This window comes from Jaculus jaculus, chromosome 17 (genome assembly GCF_020740685.1).
Source record: "Jaculus jaculus isolate mJacJac1 chromosome 17, mJacJac1.mat.Y.cur, whole genome shotgun sequence".
Classification (NCBI taxonomy): domain Eukaryota; kingdom Metazoa; phylum Chordata; class Mammalia; order Rodentia; family Dipodidae; genus Jaculus; species Jaculus jaculus.
The window spans coordinates 43,152,278-43,172,445 of NC_059118.1; the positions used below are offsets into that span (position 1 = coordinate 43,152,278).

At 44.1% G+C, this 20,168-nt stretch overlaps 1 pseudogene; it reads right to left on the reverse strand.

The window, feature by feature from the left end:
- Positions 1-11,970, reverse strand: part of LOC105944421 — a 47,027-nt pseudogene extending 35,057 nt beyond the window's left edge.
- Between the last annotated feature and the right edge of the window lie 8,198 nt (positions 11,971-20,168).

Genomic DNA, 20,168 nt, shown 5'->3' on the forward strand with positions numbered 1-20,168 from the left:
TTAGGTACTTTTATTGTGATTGGCTATGTAGGTTTGAGGAACTTTAAGCAACACTTTAAGCAACTTATTTTATGAACTATTTTAGGAATGTATGGCATAAGCAGTTTGTGGTTTTTTCAGTAATGTTAAACTTTTATTTAAACCTTGCCAGGAAACAGAAACTTAGGCCAACTGGTGACTCTGAAGCCTGTCATGGTGTCCCTCTGGTTCCTGAGTCCTTCAGCCAAGAGGCCCCGACTCCAGGTCTCCAAAGATGCGCTCTGGATGCCTTGGGTCTCTCTCTTTCTCTCTGGTCTACCATACCCTATGGGGCACCTTTTGGTCTGGTTGTACCATCTCAGAACAACCCCTCTCCTTCCCTCCTCTCCCTCTCCCTCCTGAGCTCTCATCTTCCACTGCCAGCTGCTTTAATCTTCCACAACCAGCAGCTTTCACCATCAGGAGTCCAGTTGCCCTCCTTGTCCACTAATAGGCAAAAAAGCCCACAGTTGCTACCTGTACGCCTGGCCTCTGCCCATGTGGGAGGTGCAGGCCCCATTCACCCTCATGGGGCAGGGGGTCATATTGTTGTTCTGTGTAAACCCAGCTTAAGCTCTGGTTTATTTTTCTCTCACTATTGTTTTGTTCTTTCTCTGTCTCCCTAGGACATCTTATCTTTTTCTGCAACTCTTCTTGGCCACATCCATCATCTGGACAATGGGTCCAAATGGCCTGAGAATGATACTTTGATTTCCAAATTCTCACTGATTTAAGACAAACTTCTGCCACTGCCAGGCAAATGGTCCACAGTACCCTATATTTCACTCTATACAAGGCCTTATCTCTGCCTTACCTGCCATTCTCACCAGGTTTCAGGAATGCACTCTCACTCAACTCCCCCCATACTTGTCCTCACCCTCTGATTTTGACCCTGACTCCATAGAGGGCCTCGTCCCAACAGCTCCTCCAGCTCCTCTGGCTCCCACAGCCTCTACTAACACCTTGCCTGGTAATAAGATTTTATTAAAATCTCCAGAGTTGTAAAAAACAAATAGAAATTTAAAATGGGAATGCATAACTTTTGAAGGAATGAATATATGAAGGAAATATGTTTGTCTTGAGTCTATATGAAAAATGAGTGTGTGTGTATGAATATGTACGTGGCTCACAGCCCTAAGGTTGCAGAATGAATATCTGAGCAATACCATTTCATTGTAGGGATATTCTCCACCAAGCCCACTGCACTAGACTGCAGAGCCAAATTTACTTTTTAGTGTCCCCCCTGCAGGAACACTTAAAAGTAATTACAATCATGGGGGGGGGGGGGAATAAGGCAATATTCTCTTACTCTAAAGAGTTATAAAATGACAGGTTTGAAAAGCAGCAGATGACCCTGAGGGAACTCTCCCTGGAATTTGGGGAGTGGGGAGAATGGCTCTTTCTTAGCTTGCCTGCTTTGCAGAGCCAGGGAACTGCAAGCACAGGGAATCTCAGGATCTTCACCCTAGCATGCTGATGAATGAATGCCAAGTCGCTATGAGAACTTCTTATAAGAAATTTGTAACCTGGGCGTGGTGGCACACACCTTTAATCCCAGCACTCAGGAGGCAGAGGTAGGAGAATCATCATGAGTTTGAGGCCACCCTGAGACTATATAGTGAATTACAGGTCAGCTTGGACTGGAGTGAAACCCTACTTAAAAAAAAGAAAGAAAGAAAGAAATTTGTAACTGTTTTATGCTTATAAGAAATGGTAACTGTTTTATGTTTGCTTTATCTTTCTATGCTCCTATGGAACTAACAGACAATAGCCTCAAGATTTATGTTTAAATTTAAAACTACTCCATACTAAATTTGTAAAACATTTTTCTAAAACAATGTTTAAGTCTGCTTTCATATTTTTTTAAATGTGTTTCAGGAAAGTTATAAAAAACAAAGTTCCAAAATCTGTATGTTTATTTTGGGTAAATAGCATAAGTCAAACCTGATCTTTAAGAAAAATCTTTTTTAAAAAAGGTTATTTCAAAGCTAGGTGTGATGGCACATGCCTTTGATCCTAAGCACTTGGGAGACAGAGGTAGGAGGATCCCTGTGAGTTGTAAGTTTGAGGCCACCCTGAGACTACATAGTGAATTCCAGGTCAGCCTGAGCTAGAGATACACCCTACCTTGAAAAACAAAAACAAAAACAAAACAAAACAAAAGACCTTTTGGAAAGGCCTTTTAAGGAGGAAAAAATGGTCATATTAAAAGTCTTATGGGTCTCTGACCATTTGGGAACTTCCAGCTGTGGGTGAGTTTTTCCCTCTTCTGGGCCTGGGCTGTCTTGGCCCAGGCTCAGACCCAGCGGGAGTGCCCCTCCTTACTCTCCACATGGCTCCTTCACCCCTCCAGCTCCCCACATGGCAGGAGCTCCTTGAACTTTCTTCTGTCTCTTCTTTCCCCAGTTTTCCCAGGGCCTCCACTTGGGATCTCTAGCCATGTGGGTGCCTTTCATTGGCTCTGTACTTCCCTTTATAAATTTAGTAATTTATAATTATCAAAAAAAACACAGTCTTATGGTAAGGACAGTAAGTTGTTGTCAATAGTTATGAGATAAATGTGACTAAAGAAGATAAACTGGAGAGAAAATTTTAAATGTTGAATATTAGATATTTGACAGAGTGGTTACATGGATTGTAAGGTAAAAGTATGTACGTGAAGATGTGAGTGAGTTTAAAACAGCTTAAAAACAAAGTACCTAATCAGATTACAGACTTATTGAGATGCAAAATGACATACCCTGGGGTTTACATCAGACTAACAAAGTATGGCCCTGGCTGGTAGGGGGATGCTAATGGTATTCAGGTTGTAAATCTAACTTTAACTCCTTGATGTTAATCTGGTCATAATAATGATTACAAAACACTAAATTTAGAGTACCCAACCAAGTTAACTGGGTTCCTCCATTTGCCAACATTTTAACTAAATCTTAAGGTTAAAATTGACTCATTAATATTCTCTCCTAAGGTTATTATATCTAAAACCCTGCCTCAAAAAAAAAAAAAAAAAACTCACAGAGGAACTATTTTTTCCGTTTTTGTATAAGGTAAATAGACCACATTTGAAACACTAAACAGTTCTTATCTGCCACACACTTAAAAATTATTTACTTCATGATGAACAGTATAAAAAAAAAATCCTAAGCAAAGTTAGGTTGTGATTTTACGATGTAATTCCTCAATTCCTCCAACAATCCTTCTTAATACTTTAATTTTAACTTACACCATTACTGAACAAGTTGACCAAAGTACCACAAGGAGAATTATAAAGTTGGTTAAGGTTTGAATAGTTATAGATTGTGCCATCAAATTTTGTGTATATTTAAAATTCAATATAGTTCCATAATATTGGTTTGAAAGAGATTAAAAATACTTCTTTTTGATTCAACAATTAAAGGTGCTTATTTGCAAAGCCAAATGCACTTAGTGGAACATACATTTGAAAATTGTTTTGAAAATCATTTACAATGGCAAGTGGTCCTGACATGCTCATTCCCTCTTTTTCCATGAGACTTGTCTCCTTTTTTTTTTTTTATTAGATCATGGCAGTTTAATCCAGTTCCTCTATTCTTTTTTTTTTAAATTATTTATTTATTTATTTATTTGAGAGTGACAGACACAGAGAGAAAGACAGATAGAGGGAGAGAGAGAGAATGGGCACGCCAGGGCTTCCAGCCTCTGCAAACGAACTCCAGACGCATGCACCCCCTTGTGCATCTGGCTAACGTGGGATCTGGGGAACCGAGCCTCGAACCAGGGTCCTTAGGCTTCACAGGCAAGTGCTTAACCGCTAAGCCATCTTTCCAGCCCAAGTTCCTCTATTCTTTGGGTATGTTAAATATAACTAAAGTAATTTCAAAAAAAGTGACATAGATTTTAAATTCTGTCAGGAGACCTTTTGTTCATAGTTTGCTCTCTGTAGTGTCATGTGCTTTAAATATGTAAACTCTAATTTTTGGTAATATCAAACTTTTCCAAATATTAGAATATTATAATTTGATTTATACAAAGTCTGTGATGTTTAGCTATCAATAAGCATGCATCACCATGCCTGGCCAAAACTCTGACATTTATTATGGTTCTTGTCTTATTCAAGCTTATTTTGCTAGATGATTATCACTGAAGTTATTTATAATCTAAGTCTCATAAAAAGTGACTTATTGTGATTTTGTTCTTATAAAAACTGAAAAAATCCTCATGTCTTAGAAAATCTGCTGTATACAAACAATGGTAATATAGGTTGTCATGTAGGACGCGTGATAGTATTTCTGGACTTCTGGTTTCTTGGGCCTTTCGTTTCCCACTTTTTTTCTTGTTAATAGTTCTAATCCTAGAACTGGAAGGACTAAATGTAAGCTTCCTCTTTGCTTGGAAGGCCCTTGTATTGTTGTCTAAGTACCATGATGTGGACCGCACTCACTCGTTCTCTAACAAAAGTAGTAAGCTTATTAATTATGCAAGGCCCAACTGAAAGCATCAGGAGCAAAACCATTAAGGGTCCCATCAGGGTGGAAAGCAGAGTAGTCATCCAGGGGGACTTGTTGAACCATCCCTCAAACCATCCTTGGTCAGTTTCCTTCTCCCTTCGACGTTTTTCTAGTCTTTCCCTGAGTTTGCTCATGGACTCTCTGATAGCTCCTGAGTGAACTACATAAAAGCAACATTCTTTCTTTAAGGCTGCACATAATCCACCTTCTTTTAGGAACAGTAGGTCTAATCCCCTCCGGTTTTGTAGAACCACTTCAGATAAGGAGGTCAGGGACTCCTCTAGATTACTAATAGATTTCTCTAAAGCTTGGAGATCCTCAGTTATGACAGCATGTAGTTTACCAAGTCCTCTTTCTAATTGTTGTGGTCCCATGACCAGGGCTGTGGTCCCTGACCCCACACCGGCTGCTATCCCTAAGCCAAGCATGACAGGCTCCCTTTTGGATCGGGTAGAATGATAATCATATTCATCAATGACTACTTCCTCAGGATGGTAGTAAACCCGGAAGACAAGCTGGACCATTATACAGAAATTTTTGGATGGATTAAAAACTGAGGTAGAAACACAGGGAGTTAGCCCAGTATCACATGCCCACCACCTGTTATACCCTGGCACTAGATATTGGTTGTCTGAGGTCTGATTATAGGTCAGAGTAATATTACAAAGATGTTGGTGGGACGTGGGGGGGGGGGGGTGTTGGGGGGGCTTTTCTATGCATGTCCCCCTTCCTGAGACCTCCGGGGGAGTCAACTTGTTTTTGGTTCCCCATGAGCACTGTCTATTATGTTCTTTAGTCACATTAAACTCTCCCATAGTTGCCATCCCCTCATAGTAGGATGGTCCTGAGGATAAACAAAGCCAGCAGGCAGAGGTAGCATTGGGGTTGGTGGCATTTATGGCGAGGAAGGCCCCCTGGACAAGGTTAAAGAGCCTCTGTCTTGTCCTGTGTGGGGCTTCCAAGAGTGGGTTGGTCGAAGTGGTTCTAGCGGTCATTATGTCTTGGCTGCCACTGTGGGTAGGAGCTTGGGCAATGCCACATTAGGGGGGTCCCTGATCTACTAGAACTTTATTAGGTCCTACTGGTCTTGGGGTGGGAGGCTCTATCTTGAGTCATATAGTAAAGGTTAGGCCCTTATCCCATCCTGTCATATAGAACCTGAGTCCCCAAGTTTTTCCTTTTATCCAATCTCAGGACTCTTGACCTTGGGGGGTGAAAGAGATGCTGAGAGGAACTTCCCTTTTCCCATCTAATCCATCCTGCGTGGTGATCAGGTCCCAGGAGGAAACTGGATGCCAATAGGTATTGCCTGTAGTCTCACAACCCCAGTATTTACAGTAGAACTGTTTTACCCCTCCACAACTTCGTTTAGAAGTTTGGGGGCAGACATAAAATGGAGTATGCTGCATCCTATGTTGGGCTGGCCCAGAACTGCACCCTGGGTCATCTGCCATGTATTGGCCCTGGGAGACAACCCCTGTGTGAGTGCCCGCTTAGCCACATGAGAGTGGACTTCTCTAGGGACCTTCTCGGGGGTGAGCTCTGGGATATCCCGAGATTCTAGCCCAGCTACCAGGGCACATACATCCGGGGTCAGGACAGGCCACCAAGTCCAGGGGGGCGCTTCCCTAGTTTCAGTCCATATTACATCCCTCGTCTGAGAAAGCACTTGCCAAGTCAACTTTTGGGGACATGGGGATTGGAGGCATCACCTAGCTGGAGAAGGAGAAGCCACACAGTGAAGCCTAAGTTTAAGGGGATTGTCCGTCCTCTCGGCTTGCCATTCAGGGCCTGGCGGTGGAGCAGGCTTGATGTGAGATGCATGGATCCAGGCAGGTATTCCTTCAATGTTCACGGCCATTGGAGTGGTCAGTAGGACGAGGTAGAGGCCCTTCCACCGAGTTTTAAGGTTTCCTGCGTGGTGGTGTCTAACATAGACCGAATCTCCCACTTGGAAGCGATGTGGGACCTGTAAGTCTCCTTCTCCTGAGTATGCCTCCTGGAGTTGCTTCCACACTCATTGTCTCACCCACTCGAGTGCCTTGAGCCTAGAGAACAAAGGCTGGGAAAGCGGCACATCAGTACTATGTATAGAGGTTATTTTTACCAGTGGAGGAGGCCCCCCGTATAGCAATTCATAGGGGTCAGTCCAAACTGTCCAGGCATGTTTCTGACCCTGAAGAGCACAAGGGGTAGGAGAGCTATCCAATCATTAGCGCCAGTCTCTGCGGTCAATTTGGTGAGGGTCTCTTTAATGGTTCTATTCATCCTCTCTACCTGTCCTGAACTTTGGGGTCTGTATGCACAATGTAATTTCCAATCAATCCCCAATATTTTGGCCAGTCCTTAACTTACCTGGCCAACAAAAGCTGGACCATTGTCTGATCCTATTACCTTAGGTACCCCAAATCTTGGGAAAATTTCCTCCAGTATTTTCTTAGCCACCACAGTTGAGGTTTCTTTCTTGGTAGGATAAGCCTCTACCCATACTGAAAAAGTGTCTACAAAAACTAGTAAGTATTTGTTACCATACTTAGCTGGCTTTACCTCAGTGAAGTCCACTTCCCAGTGAGTGCCTGGGCTGTCTCCTCTCAGCCTCTTCCCCAGAAGCATTCTTTTTTTTTTTAATTTTTTTATTTTTTAATTTATTTGAGAGTGACAGACACAGAGAGAAAGACAGATAGAGGGAGAGAGAGAGAATGGGCGCGCCAGGGCTTCCAGCCTCTGCAAACGAACTCCAGATGCGTGTGCCCCCTTGTGCATCTGGCTAACATGGGACCTGGGGAACCGAGCCTCGAACCGGGGTCGTTAGGCTTCATAGGCAAGCGCTTAACCGCTAAGCCATCTCTCCAGCCCCCCAGAAGCATTCTTGAGGGATTAGCATTGACCATCTGGCAAGGTACACAATGCTTGACTACTGAGCCAGCTATCTCTGGCAACCTCAGAATATGGTAAGGAGATGTCTGCAGTAGTTTTTGTAGATGTTTGGCCCCCAGGTGGGTTAGGCGGTGTATATGTTGAATGTATTCTAGTCCCTTTGCTTGAGGTAGAATCTCTTTTCCCTCTGAGGTAAAACAGGACCCCTCTGGAGTTTTGGAGAACTGGTCTAACTTTCTGACTTCCTGCCAATCATCTGGGGTATATTGTTGCTTACTTTTTTGGTTCTTTGGCTTTTCTATTATGGGCAGAAGGCTGAATCCCTGGGCTTCCTGTTTGGCCACTTGGTCAGCCATCTGGTTCCCTTTAGAGATAAAATCTTTGGCTTTTCAGTGGCCAGGACAATGCATAATGGCCAGTCTTTTGGGTAGATGTAAGGCTTCTAGCAAACTTAGAAATTCTTCTTTGTTTTTAATTTCTTTCCCTGCTGAAGTAAGCAGCCCTCTCTGTTTATAGATGGCCCCATGTACATGTGCAGTAGCAAAAGCTTACCTGCTGTCTGTGTAGATATTCACAGACTTTCCTTCGGCTAGTTGTAAGGCCTGTGTGAGGGCCATGAGTTCAGCCTTTTGTGCCAAAGTTCCTTCTGGCAGACTGCTGGCCCAGACTGTTCACATTCCGTCTACTATCGCCACCCCAGCCATCCTCTTACCTTCTACAATGTAACTGCTCCCATCTGTGAACCAGGTTAATGTTCCTCCGGTCAGTGAGACATCTGTAAGATCCTTTCAGATCCCAATTTCCTCAACCAGCATTTGATGACAGTCATGAGTCGCTGGCTCATCAGTTTCTTCAGGCAGAAGAGTGGCGGGGTTGAGGATGGCAGGTGGGGCAAACGTTATCCTGTTAGTGAGGAGCAGGCTCTGGTAGTGAGTCATATGGGCGTTGGTTATCCATCGGTCTGGGGGCTGCCGGACAATGCTCTCCAGAGCATGGGGGGGCAATGACAGTTATCCTCTAGAGTTAGCTTATCAGCATCTTTGATCAACGTGGACACTGCCACTATGGCTTTTAGACAGACAGGCCATCCACTAGCCACAGGGTCAAGTTTCTTTGATAGGTAGGCAATGGGTCTTCTCCATGGTCCTAAGGATTGGGTTAGGACTCCCCGGGCTATCCCCTTACGCTCATCTACATAAAGGGTGAATGGTTTAGTCATATCAAGGAGGGCTAGAGCAGGCACACTTAATAGTGCCTTCTTGACAGCATCAAATGCCCCCTGGTGTTCGGAGGTCCAAGTGAATTTCCCTTTCTCTTTAGTTAGTGAATAGAAGGGGGCTGCTAGGGTCGCAAACCCCAGGATCCATAGTCTGCAGAACCCAGCTGTCCCCAGGAACTCTCTGAATTGTCTGGACATAGTTGGAACCAGTATTTGTACTACAGTCCTCTTTCGTGCCTCTGTCAGCCATCTTTGCCCATCCCGCAAGGAGTACCCCAAGTACATTACCTCTCTTTTGCATATTTGAGCCTTCTTAGCCGAGGCTCGGTAGCCAAGGTCAGTCAGCTCCAGTAGTAACGCTTTTGTACCTTTTAGGCAGTCCTGCTGGGTAGCTCCTGCCAGGAGTAAGTCATCAACATATTGAAGGAGGGTTACCTGGGGGTGTTGAACTCTAAAATTGGCTAGATCCCTGTGTAGGGCTTCATCAAAGATGGTTGGGGAGTTCTTGAATCCCTGGGGCAAACGAGTCCAGGTGAGCTGCCCAGTCCTTTCTGTTTGGGTCTCTCCATTCGAAAGCAAAAAGAGGTTGGCTGTCCAAATGTAATCTTAGGCAGAAGAAAGCATCTTTTAGATCCAACACTGTGTACCAAATTCGCTCAGGTGGGAGGGTGCTAAGGAGGTTGCAAGGGTTTGGGACAGTTGGATGTATGTCCTGTACTCTTTTATTGACTTCTCTCAAGTCCTGTACTGGGCAGTAATCATTGGTCCCAGGTTTTCTAACTGGCAGTAAGGGAGTGTTCCAGGGGGACTGAATTGGAACCAGAATACCTTGCTGAATCAGTCTTAGGATATGGGGCCAAATTCCTTCTTGGTACTCTCGGCTCATGGGAAATTGTTTGACTGATACTGGCGTAGCACTGGCTTTTAGTTGAATGACCTGTGGGGGTACTTGTTTCACCAAGCCCATGCCTGCGGTTTCTGCCCAGGCTTGGGGAAATTGCTCTAATCAGGGCTTTAGGTCTTGATTAGGCTCTACTGGGGGAGAGTGTAATCAATACTCATCATCTAGTTGGAGCGTCAACACGGTGATGGGTCGACCTCTGGCAGACACTTCTGGTTTTTCTGATTTGAAGGAAATTTGAACACCCATCTTGGTTAATAGGTCCCTACCAAGGAGGGGTGCTGGGCATTTGGGAATGACTAAGAATGAGTGGGTTACCCGTCCCACTCCCAGGTCAATGGTTCTTCAGGTAGTCCATGAATATTGCCGTTGTCCAGTAGTGCCCAGCACCCAGGATTTTTTATCTTTTAGTCCTCCCAGTTGTTGTAAGAGTACTGAATGTTCTGTGCCAGTGTCGACCAGGAATTTGACTGGCTTCCCCTCCACCTTTAGAGTTACCCTGGGCTCAGGGAGGGGCTCCAAGCCCCGTCCTCCCTAATCTTCATCTTCTTCAAGGGTTAGGACCCTAGGTCCTTTGCTGCTTTTCTTAGGGCAATCTCTTGCCCAGTGCCCTTTCTTCTTATGACAGGCACATTGGTCTCTATCAAGTCGGGTCCTGTTGCCCAGGTTCCCTATCTGCCTAGGGCCTGCCCTAACTTTTCAAATATTCCTCTCTATTTCTCCTTTCTTTTCCACCACTGTGGCCAGGATCCTATTCAGATTTTTCTCTTGTCGTCTGTTGCGCCTATCTTCTCTTTCCTCTCTCTCTTTCTCATGTCTCTCCTCTCATTCTTCTCTCTCTCTTTCTTTCCTTTGCTCCTTTTCCTCTTCTGTCTCCCTTTTGTAATATACCTTTTCTGCCTCTTTTACTAAATCACACGACTCAGCTTCCTGTAATCCTTCCAATCTCTGAAGTTTCTTTCTGATGTCAGAAGCTGACTGTCCTATGAAAGCTAATGCTACTGAGCCTTTTTGAATCTCAGAGGTGGGGTCAAAGGGTGTGAACCACCTAAAAGCTTTCATGAGCCTCTCAAGAAACATTGAGGGAGATTCCGTTGGCCCCTGCATCACCTCTCTCACCTTGGCCAAATTGGTGGGCCTTCTGGAGGCACCTCGGAGACCTGCCACCAGAGCCTGGAGACAGATTTTTAAGCTCTCCCTACCTTCAGCCGTATTGTAGTCCCAAACAGGGCAAGTCGGAGGGAACCCCATGTCTATCTCATGCTGCAGCTGCGTGGGCTGCCTGTTGGCCCCGGGGACATTCTTTCTGGCCTCTATTAGAATTCTCTCTTGCTCCTTGGTTGTGAAGAGTGTCTGCAACAGCTGTTGGCAATCGTCCCAAGTAGGCTGATGAGAAAACATAAGAGATTCTATCAGTCCCGTGAGGTGCCACGGTTCCTCTGAAAAAGGGGGGTGATTAGCTTTCCAGTTATAAAGATCTGCAGAGGAAAAAGGCCAATATTGGAGGGGTTGTAGTTGGCCTCCCAGCATAGGAGGACCTGACTCGTGTAGCGGCAATGTTACAATTCCATCTGCTCCCTCTGGAGTAGCATCTCTCCAGCTCCCCATCCTTGTGGCTGGCCCTCCCATTTCCAGGGGCTCAGGAGGGGCAGAGGGAGGAAGCTTGGGAAGGCCAGGAGGTGAAGGCTCAGGAAGGGCAGGGGGTGGAGGCTTGGGAAGGGTGGGGGCAGAGGCTTGGGAAGGGCGGGGGTGGAGGTTCAGGAAGGGTGGGGGACGGAGGTTCAGGAGGGGTGGAGAACCCTCCCTTGGTCCCCGGGACTAAGTAAGGGGGAGGAGGGGAAGGCTGAGTCTCCGGCCATGCCGGGTGCTCCTTGATCTTGGGATAGATGCGAGGGGGAGGTCTGGCTTTCTCAGGAGAGGGTTTTTTTTTTTTTTTCATTTTCGAGGGCCTGGACTCAGGAGCTTGGGTTCCTTGGTTTATTCAACCACGGCCTAACCCACAGCAGGGTGTTGTCCACCAAATCCTTCCATGTGAAGATATAAGACTCTTGGTTGGGATGAGAGCCTGGTCCATTTTGAAAAATAATATCTTCAACAGCCAGAATAGTCTCGGAATTAAAAGTTCCTTCTGATGGCCATCCGACCTTGTAATTGGCCACTCAGAGGCACAAAACATCTGCCAGGGTCTCCTTTTAACCTCAACTGACAAATTATGGGCTATAGACTTAACTTCAGTCCAATGGTCAAGAGTCAAGCTAAGGGGAGTTGTCACCATCTGTCCCATAACAGAACTATAGACAAAGACACAAAGGACAACAACACACACAACTGAGACTAACAGATCCAGACACCAGCGACCTGTCTGCGTCTTCCACAAGCAGGCGAAAGAATTGGACGGCCACAGAGGAGGAAGCTTCCGCTCTAACAATAGAACTCAGTCCTCTGACCGACAATAGACTACCTGGCATCCCTGGCTCTCCTCACCTCCCAGGGTGTCCCCCAGTGTGGCAGCCTGTGATCCTCCTAGCATGTCTACTGATCACAGTCCTCTGGTCCTTACGGCCTGAGAGGACGGCTGCAAACCAAACCAAAACTGCGCGTCCCAGAAACCAGATACTCAGAACAAAAAACACCGGCTGGCACACATTCACTCCAGGGGGTTCCCCCTTACCTCCAAGTCAGTTCTCAGGTGCGTGGGGTGGTCTTCAAATCCTGGATGAGCCCCCAATGTAGGCCCCCCAAAACGGGGACCCCACCCTCTGCCCGGATATGGCGACACCCCAAATCACTCATGAGAAGCGGTCTTGATGCAAACTGCAAGAGGATTTTATTCCAAGCGCACTGGGGCCCACAGTCATACAGTGCACAGGGGTAGAGGACTGCAGAGCCCTGAATGCAGAAATGGGGCAGTTTTTATAGGATTTCTAACAAAGCCTAGGCATTAAACCAATCATTTCTTAGCATCAGGAGCCCGCGCGGTGTGAGCCAGTCAGTTTATGCCACTCCATAATTTCTAAGCCAATTAGTTTAAATTGCTCAAGCCCCTGCCCCATGGACCAGTCAGTTTCCTATGACCTCAGTGGTCAGCATTTGCATGGGTCCTTGGGTGGGGGTGACAAAGTGTGGTTTAAGGCAGGCTGCTAAGGCTTACGGCGCGGGCTACTAAGGCTTATGGTGTGGGCTATTTACAGAAACCAAATAAGCAGTTTACTCCATTACTCATTTCCCATCCTTGAGGGCTATCTCATACCCTTTTACCTAGTTTTATATCGGGAGTGGGCTCTGATATAATGAGAAGAGGGATTCTTTACTTACTTCCTAGCAGAGAGTAGGGCCTGGAATTTGAGGTATGCAGGGGCCCGCTTAAGCTCCTTTTGGAGCATGATAGTATTTCTGGGCTTCTGGTTTCTTGGGCCTTTCAGTCTAAGCTTCATGTAACTGTCATAAATATTTCTTTAGTTAAGCCTTAAAACTGTTCAATTGTAAAAATTGCTTTGTGTCTGTCATACATATTGTCTCTAATGCATGTTAAAATCATGCTTGCTTAACTCAACAATGACCAAGTTCTTTAATCAGTCTCAATCAAGGTTTCACTTAATGAATTGTCTCATTTCTGATATATTGAGTTCATTGCTTATAGAGATATCGATACTTAAAACATGCTTCCTGCCCTAAAAATAATCTTAAATTGATGCTCTACTTCCAGTGTGAGGGGTAACTGGTACCTACATTAACATACACACTAACCAAAGTTGTTTTCAAACACAGATGCTAAGTTTTTATACTTTCTTGTCTTTTTTCTGGCATACAATAAAGTTATTGATAAAATACTGTCTTTAGGGCTACTAAAATGTTCTGCCTATACTTAAAAGTGGCACATACTTAAAAGCTAGAATGTGTATGCTTTCTATGTCCCAGATATAGCTTATACTGTCACCTGACAACTAAACTTAAATATTAATCAGAACGATTTTTAACTATTATGTCATTCTCTATCATATCTACTTTGCTAACCAGATATGTTCTGTACCCTTTTTGACTAATCTGTTTTGCTAATCAGATACATACAGTCTCTCTGAGAGAGTAATAACATATGTAGAAGCCAAAATGAATTGAAAACGTTGGAGTTAAAAAAAAAAAATAACCAAGGTTTGGCGGGATGGCTTATCAGTTAAGGCATTTGCCTGGACCCACATTAGCCAGATGCACAAGGGGTCACATATGTCTGGACTTTGTTTGCAGTGGCTGGAAGGCCTGGCATACCCATTCTCTAACTCTCCCTCTTTCTCTGTCAAATAAATAAAAATAAAATATTTTAAAAAAATAAATAAAAATAACCAAAATTTGGGTTCCTGCTCCCTGGTCAAAAGTCCACAGGAGATGATGGGACACTTCTTATAGCCTCTGGTAAGTTATCTTCTTGATCAGAGAGGATGTGGAGACCCAGAAATGAGTTCCAAGTCAGTGTATCTGCAACAAGAGAGTCACATCAGAGGAAAATCAGTCCTCCAGGCTTCCCAAAAGAGGGAGGGTCACTTGGTCAACACAGCCTTGACTTGTCCTAGAAGATGAAAGTCATAGAACTCACAGGTCCCTAAAAGTCTCTCCTACAGAACCATTATTGACCTCCAAAGTATATATACAGTTAATTCTGATAGCTACATGGTCTTAACCACCCAATGAGAAAAATATAACTACAGTATAAACAATGAGTCAAACTAATAGGCTCCCCTGTCTGATACTGATTTACAAGACTAAACTCTGACATTAACTCATGCCTTCTTCCCCTGCCTGTCCCTGATTAACTTCACCTATCCTGACCCCAGCTCCTTCCACTTGCCTTAGCCAGAATTAGAGCTATTTCTTGGACCCCTCCTTTCTTAGCCCTTACCCTATCTCATCCAGGGTGTCTCTCCTGAGGCTGGAGAGATGGCTCAGGAGTTAATGGTGCTTAATTCCTCAGTACCCATGTAGAGACAGATGCATGAAGAGGTACATGTGCCTGGAGTTTGCAGTAACAAAATGACCTAATGCTGTTTCTCTCTCTCTCAAAAGTTTATTTAGTTACAAACAGAAAGAGATAGAGAGAAGAGAGACAGAGATAATGAGCACTCCAGGGCCTCTAGCAGCTGCAAAAAAACTCCAGATATATGCACCATTTGTGCTTTTTCCTTTACATGAGTACTGGGGAATCAAACCTTGGTCATAAGGCTTTGCAAGCAAGTGCCTTAACTGCTGAGCAATCTCTCTCTCTCTCTCTCTCCCTTAAATAAAAAAATATATATATTTGGCATTCAATTACCATGAAAACTGTTCAAGATTATATAAATCTTTACAGCATTTGATACTTGTTTTAAAGAAAAAAAATAATGTTGGAAATACGACTCTTACAGTCACTGTAGAGAGTATATGTGTGAAATGAGCTTTTCAGAGTGTGTATATAGTATGTGTTGTATGGTGTATGTATGTGTTTGCAGATGCATATGTGGGGACAAGATGACTACATGCAGGTCCTCTTTGATCACTTGTCCACCCTATTTCCCTGAAGCTGAGTTCATCACTGAACCTGGAGCTCCTCTGTTGTTCAGACTCAAAGCAAAATAGAAGTCACTGTGTTCTAACAGGAGAGTGGACATTTCCCTGACCAGACAGTGGTTTTTTCTTTCTCTCTTCCTTCCTTCCTTCCTTCCTTCCTTCCTTCCTTCCTTCCTTCCTTCCTTTCTTTCTTTCTTTCTTTCTTTCTTTCTCTTTTGTTTAATTTTATTTACCACAAAGTATTAGGGTTCAAGGTTTGTATTTTATTTTATTTTATTGCTTTCAAGACAGGGTCTCACTCTGGACCAGGCTGGAATTCACTCTATTCTCAGGGGGATGGGGGACTCAAACTCATTGTGATCCTAATGCCTCTGCCTCTCGAGTGCTAGAATTAAAGGCATACACCACCATGGCCAGTTTAGTATTAGGTTTTATTATGGCTTTTTGTTGTTGTTGTTGTTTACAAGGCACGGTCTCACTCCAGCCCAGGTTGACCTGGAGTTCACTATGTACTCTCGGTCTAGCCTTGAACTCACAGCAATTCTAACTTCGGCTCTCAAATGCTGGGATTAAAGACATGTGCCATGATGCTTGACTATTTTATTTTATTTACTTTTAATTTCTTTTTAAATTTTTGGTTTATTTTTATTTATTTGTTTGAAAGTGACAGAGAGAGAGAGAGAATGGGCGCGCCAGCGCCTCCAGCCACTGCAAACGAACTCCAGATGCATGCGCCCCCTTGTGCATCTGGCTAACGTGGGTCCTGGGGAATCAAGCCTCGAACCGGGGTCCTTAGGCTTCACAGGCAAGCACTTAACCGCTAGGCCATCTCTCCAGCCCCTTTATTTTAAATTTTCTTTCTTTAAAAATAATCTGTTTTTATTTATAGAGCAGGGAGAGAGAGAGACAGAGTGAGATAAAGAGAATCAGAGAGAGAATGGGTAGCCAGAACCACTTGCCACTGCAAACAAACTCCAGATGCATGCTCCCATAAACATATGGCTTAACATGGCTACTAGGTTCTGGTTTTAGGTGAGTATTGGTTAAATCAACTGGGGCAACAGGCATTGGAAGCAAACACCTTCAACAACTGAGCCTTCTCCTAAGCCCTCATTCTGGCATTTTCAAACAAAGAAATGTTTGTTTATTCTCCTCTGGACACATCCACCATATTGTGTATCTGGCTTCATGTAAATACAGGGGAATTGAACCCAGACATGCAGGGTTTGCAAATAAGCACATTTAATCCCTGAGCCCTTCTCTGCAGCCACTAGCTCAATTTTCTTTCTTTTCTTTTTCATCATTCTTTTCCTTTTTTCCTTTTCCTTTTTAGTTTTTTGAGGTAGGGTCTCAGTCTATCACAGGCTGACCAGAACTTACTCTGTGGTCCCAGGTTGGCCTCTAACTCACAACAATCCTCCACCTCTGCCTCCAGAGTGCTGGGTTTAAAGGTGCATGCCACCACCCCAGACCTGGTTAATTTTTTTTTTCTTTCTTTAAAATATTTTATTTTTGTTTCTTTATTTGACAAGGAAAGAGGGAGAGAGAGAGAGAGAATGGGCACCCCAGAGCCTCCAGCCACTGCAGACAAACTCCATACAAATGTACCCACTTGTGTATCTGGCTAATGTGAGTCCTGGGGAATCAAACCTGGGTCCTTTTGCTTGGTACACAAATGCCTTAACCAGTAAGAAATTCCCCCAGCCTTTTTAAAAAAATATTTTATTTTATTTTTCTATTTGTTTTAGTTTTTGAGATAGAATCTCATTGTAGTCTCAGGCTGGCCTCAGTCTCACAGAGGTCCTTCTACATCTGCATCTCAAGTTCTGGCCTGGCTAAAATTATATATACACATATTTGAGGTAGATATAAGCAGATGGAGACCAAAAAAAAAAAAAAAAAGAGAGAGAGAGAGAGAGTACTCACTCCCTAGATGTGTGTGCCACTTTGTGTATCTGCCTTTATGTGAGTACTAGGAAATTGAACCCCAGGCCACCAGGCTTTGCAATCAAGCACCTTCAATTGCTAAGCCATCTCTCTAGCCCTCCTTGTCATTCTTCTTTCCACGGCTTGACTCGCACCATTTCATTGACCTGCCTATATAATTCTTTGTCTTTGGAAGTGTTACATTTTTAAGGAAGGGAATTTCAAAACTAGAGATCATGTAAAAGCCAATACACAGGCTGGAGAGATGGTTTAGTGGTTAAGGTGCTTGTCTGCAAAACCTGAAGACCCATATTTTACTCTCCAGACCCAATGTAAGCCAGACACCCAGAGGTGAGGCAAGCACTAGGTCACACATGCCTGCTAGGTCACATAAGAATTCCCTGGACTGTATTTTCAAGTTACATAAAGTCTGACGTAGCTCAGTGTGATGGTTTGAATAGATGCTCAGCCCCCCATATATTCAGCTTTTTTATTTGTTTGTAGTTTGCCTCTGCAGCCACCTGGCTGGAGGCAGTGTCACTGAGAAGATCTTAAGGTGTGGTGGTGGGTTTCAGATTTCAATCTAAAGATATGCAAAGTGCACCTAGCTGGAGTTCCTGAAGTGTGCTGTGTGGCTTTAGGCTTGTGGTCCTCTCTCTCTGCTAGGTCCTGTGAAAGCAGGCCAGCTTCTTCTGCCATTGTGGAACTTCCCCTGGATCTGTAAGCTTCAATAAATATCCCTTCCTCCATAATTGTGCCTGGTTTGGAAGTTCATCTCATTGAACCTGAAGCTGTCTGCTACACTCAGGTAATATTCCTTCATCTTGTAGCTGTGCTGTTTGGAATGTGATGCTTAAAAGGTGACCTGCAGGGCAGGAGAGGAGTGGAGGAGGCACTTGGCTTTCTGCTTTCTCTATGTAGAAGTGACGTGTTTCACACCCAGAACCAAGTCACAGGCTCTATGCTTCCTACAAAGCAGGCTGGGACTATCAGTGCATCCATGGATATTGGTGGGTGCCAGAGTGACAGCTGTGGTGGGAAGTGGGCTGGTGGGGTGGGAAACTACTCAGGTTTGGAATCACACAACTCTGGAAGAAGGAAAGAACTGGAAAGAAATCTGCTTAGATAATTGCTGGAAGAATGTAAACTATGGGGTAAGGAGTCTGAGCTGTATATTACCATTTTTTAATTTTTTTTTGTTGTTATTGGAGAGTTAGAGCTAGAGAAAGAGACAGAGAGAGAGAGAGAGAGAGAGAGGCTTCCAGCCACTGCAAACAAACTCCAGATGTATGCAGCACCTTGGGCATATGGCACACATGGGTACTGGTGAAAGAAGACAAGCCCTTATCAGCTAATGCACCTCTCCAGCACTACAATTTCTGAGCAAAGAGTAACATCAGATCATTCTTAAGAAAAAAAATTGATAGAAGGGCTAGAGAGATTTCTCAGTGGTTAATGCTCTTGCCTAAAAATCCAGGTTTGACTCTCCAGTACCCATGTAAAGCCAGATACACAAAGTGGCTCAGTGGCTTGAGGCTCTGTAGCATCCATTGTCTCTATGTCTCTCTTCACTCTATCTGTCTTTCCTTGAAAATAAATATTACTAAATAATTAAATAAATATATGATACCCTTTAAAAAAAATCTAATAGTAATTGTGGGTATAGCATAAACAAGGGTAGCCATTCTAAAGTTAACGTTTTTTCCATACGTATATGTGGTATGTGTACATGTGTGTATACATGTGCTTGCATATGTGTAGGGACAGCTATGTGTGCAGGTGCATGTGGATGGACATACATGTGGGGGCAAGTACTTCACAATGATCTTCCTCAGTTGCTCTCTTCCATTATTTTTTGAGACAAGGTCCCATTGTACCTGGAGCTCACCAATTTAGCTACACTAGTCAGGCATGGTGGCACACGTCTTAAAATGCCAGTATTTGGGAGGCAGAGCACTGGTAGGAGGATTGCCAAGAATCTGGGCCATCCTAAGACTACATAGTGAATTCTAGGTCAGCCTGAGCTAGAGTGAGACCCTACCTCAAAATAAATAAATAAATAACAAAACAAAACAATGTTTAGCAACACTAGCTGGCAGGCAAGTCTCAAAAATCCTCCTGTTGGGCTGGGGAGATGTCTTAGCGGTTAACTGCTTGCCTGTGAAGCCTAAGGACCCCAGTTTGAGGCTCGAATCCCCAGGACTCACGCTAGCCAGATGCACAAGTGGGCGCACTTGTCTGGAGTTCATTTGCAGTTGCTGGAGGCCCTGGCACACTCTCTCTCTCCCTCTCTCTCTCTCTCTCTTTTTCTCTGCCTCTTTCTCTCTGTTGCTCTCAAATAAATAAATGAAAATAAACAAACAGCAAAAAAAATCCCACCTTCCCATTAAAAAAATCCTCCTGTCTCTGCCACTCCTATGATGGCTGTGTCTGCCTTTTACATACATGCTAGGTATCCAAAGTCAGGTCCTAATGCTTTCCTGGTGTTGCAATAACCTTATCATTGCTGGTAGAAAATGCATGACCAAAAGAAGCTGATGTTTGGAAAGTTGTGTAGTTTGTCTTTCATGCATAGTGGGGTATTGAACCTCAGACATTAGGCTTTCAGCAAGCATCTTAATGCCTGGGCCATCTCTCCAGCCCTTCTTGTCCCTCTTTTGAAAGATGGTCTCTCTCCATCCTGGAACTCATCAAGTGGGCCAGACTTGTTGCCTGTTGAGCCCCAGGGATTGACTTGTCTCCACCTCCTCAGCTCTGAAATTACAGGCACAAGTCACTGTGGTGGTATCTTCATGTGGGATCAAACTCAAGTTTCCATATGTAAATTTCAAGCCCTTTACCCACTGAGCCATCACCCCAGCATGTGTTGTTTCCTTTCCTTCTTTCTATTTTATTTGGGCTGGAGAGATGGCTTAGCAGTTAAGATGCTTGCCCATGAAGCCTAAGGACCCAAGTTCAATTCCCCAGTACCTATGTTAGCCAGATGCATAAGGTGGTGTTTGATTCTGGAGTTCATTTGCAGCAGCTGAATGTCCTGGCATGCCCATTCTCACTCTGTCTCTTTCTCTCTCTCTCCCTCTCAAATAAATAAAAAATATAATAAATATTTAAAAATATGTTAGGGCTGGAGGAATGGCTTAGTGGTTAAGCTGCATGCCTATGAAGCCTAAGAACCCAGGTTTGATTCTCCAAGTCCCACCTAAGA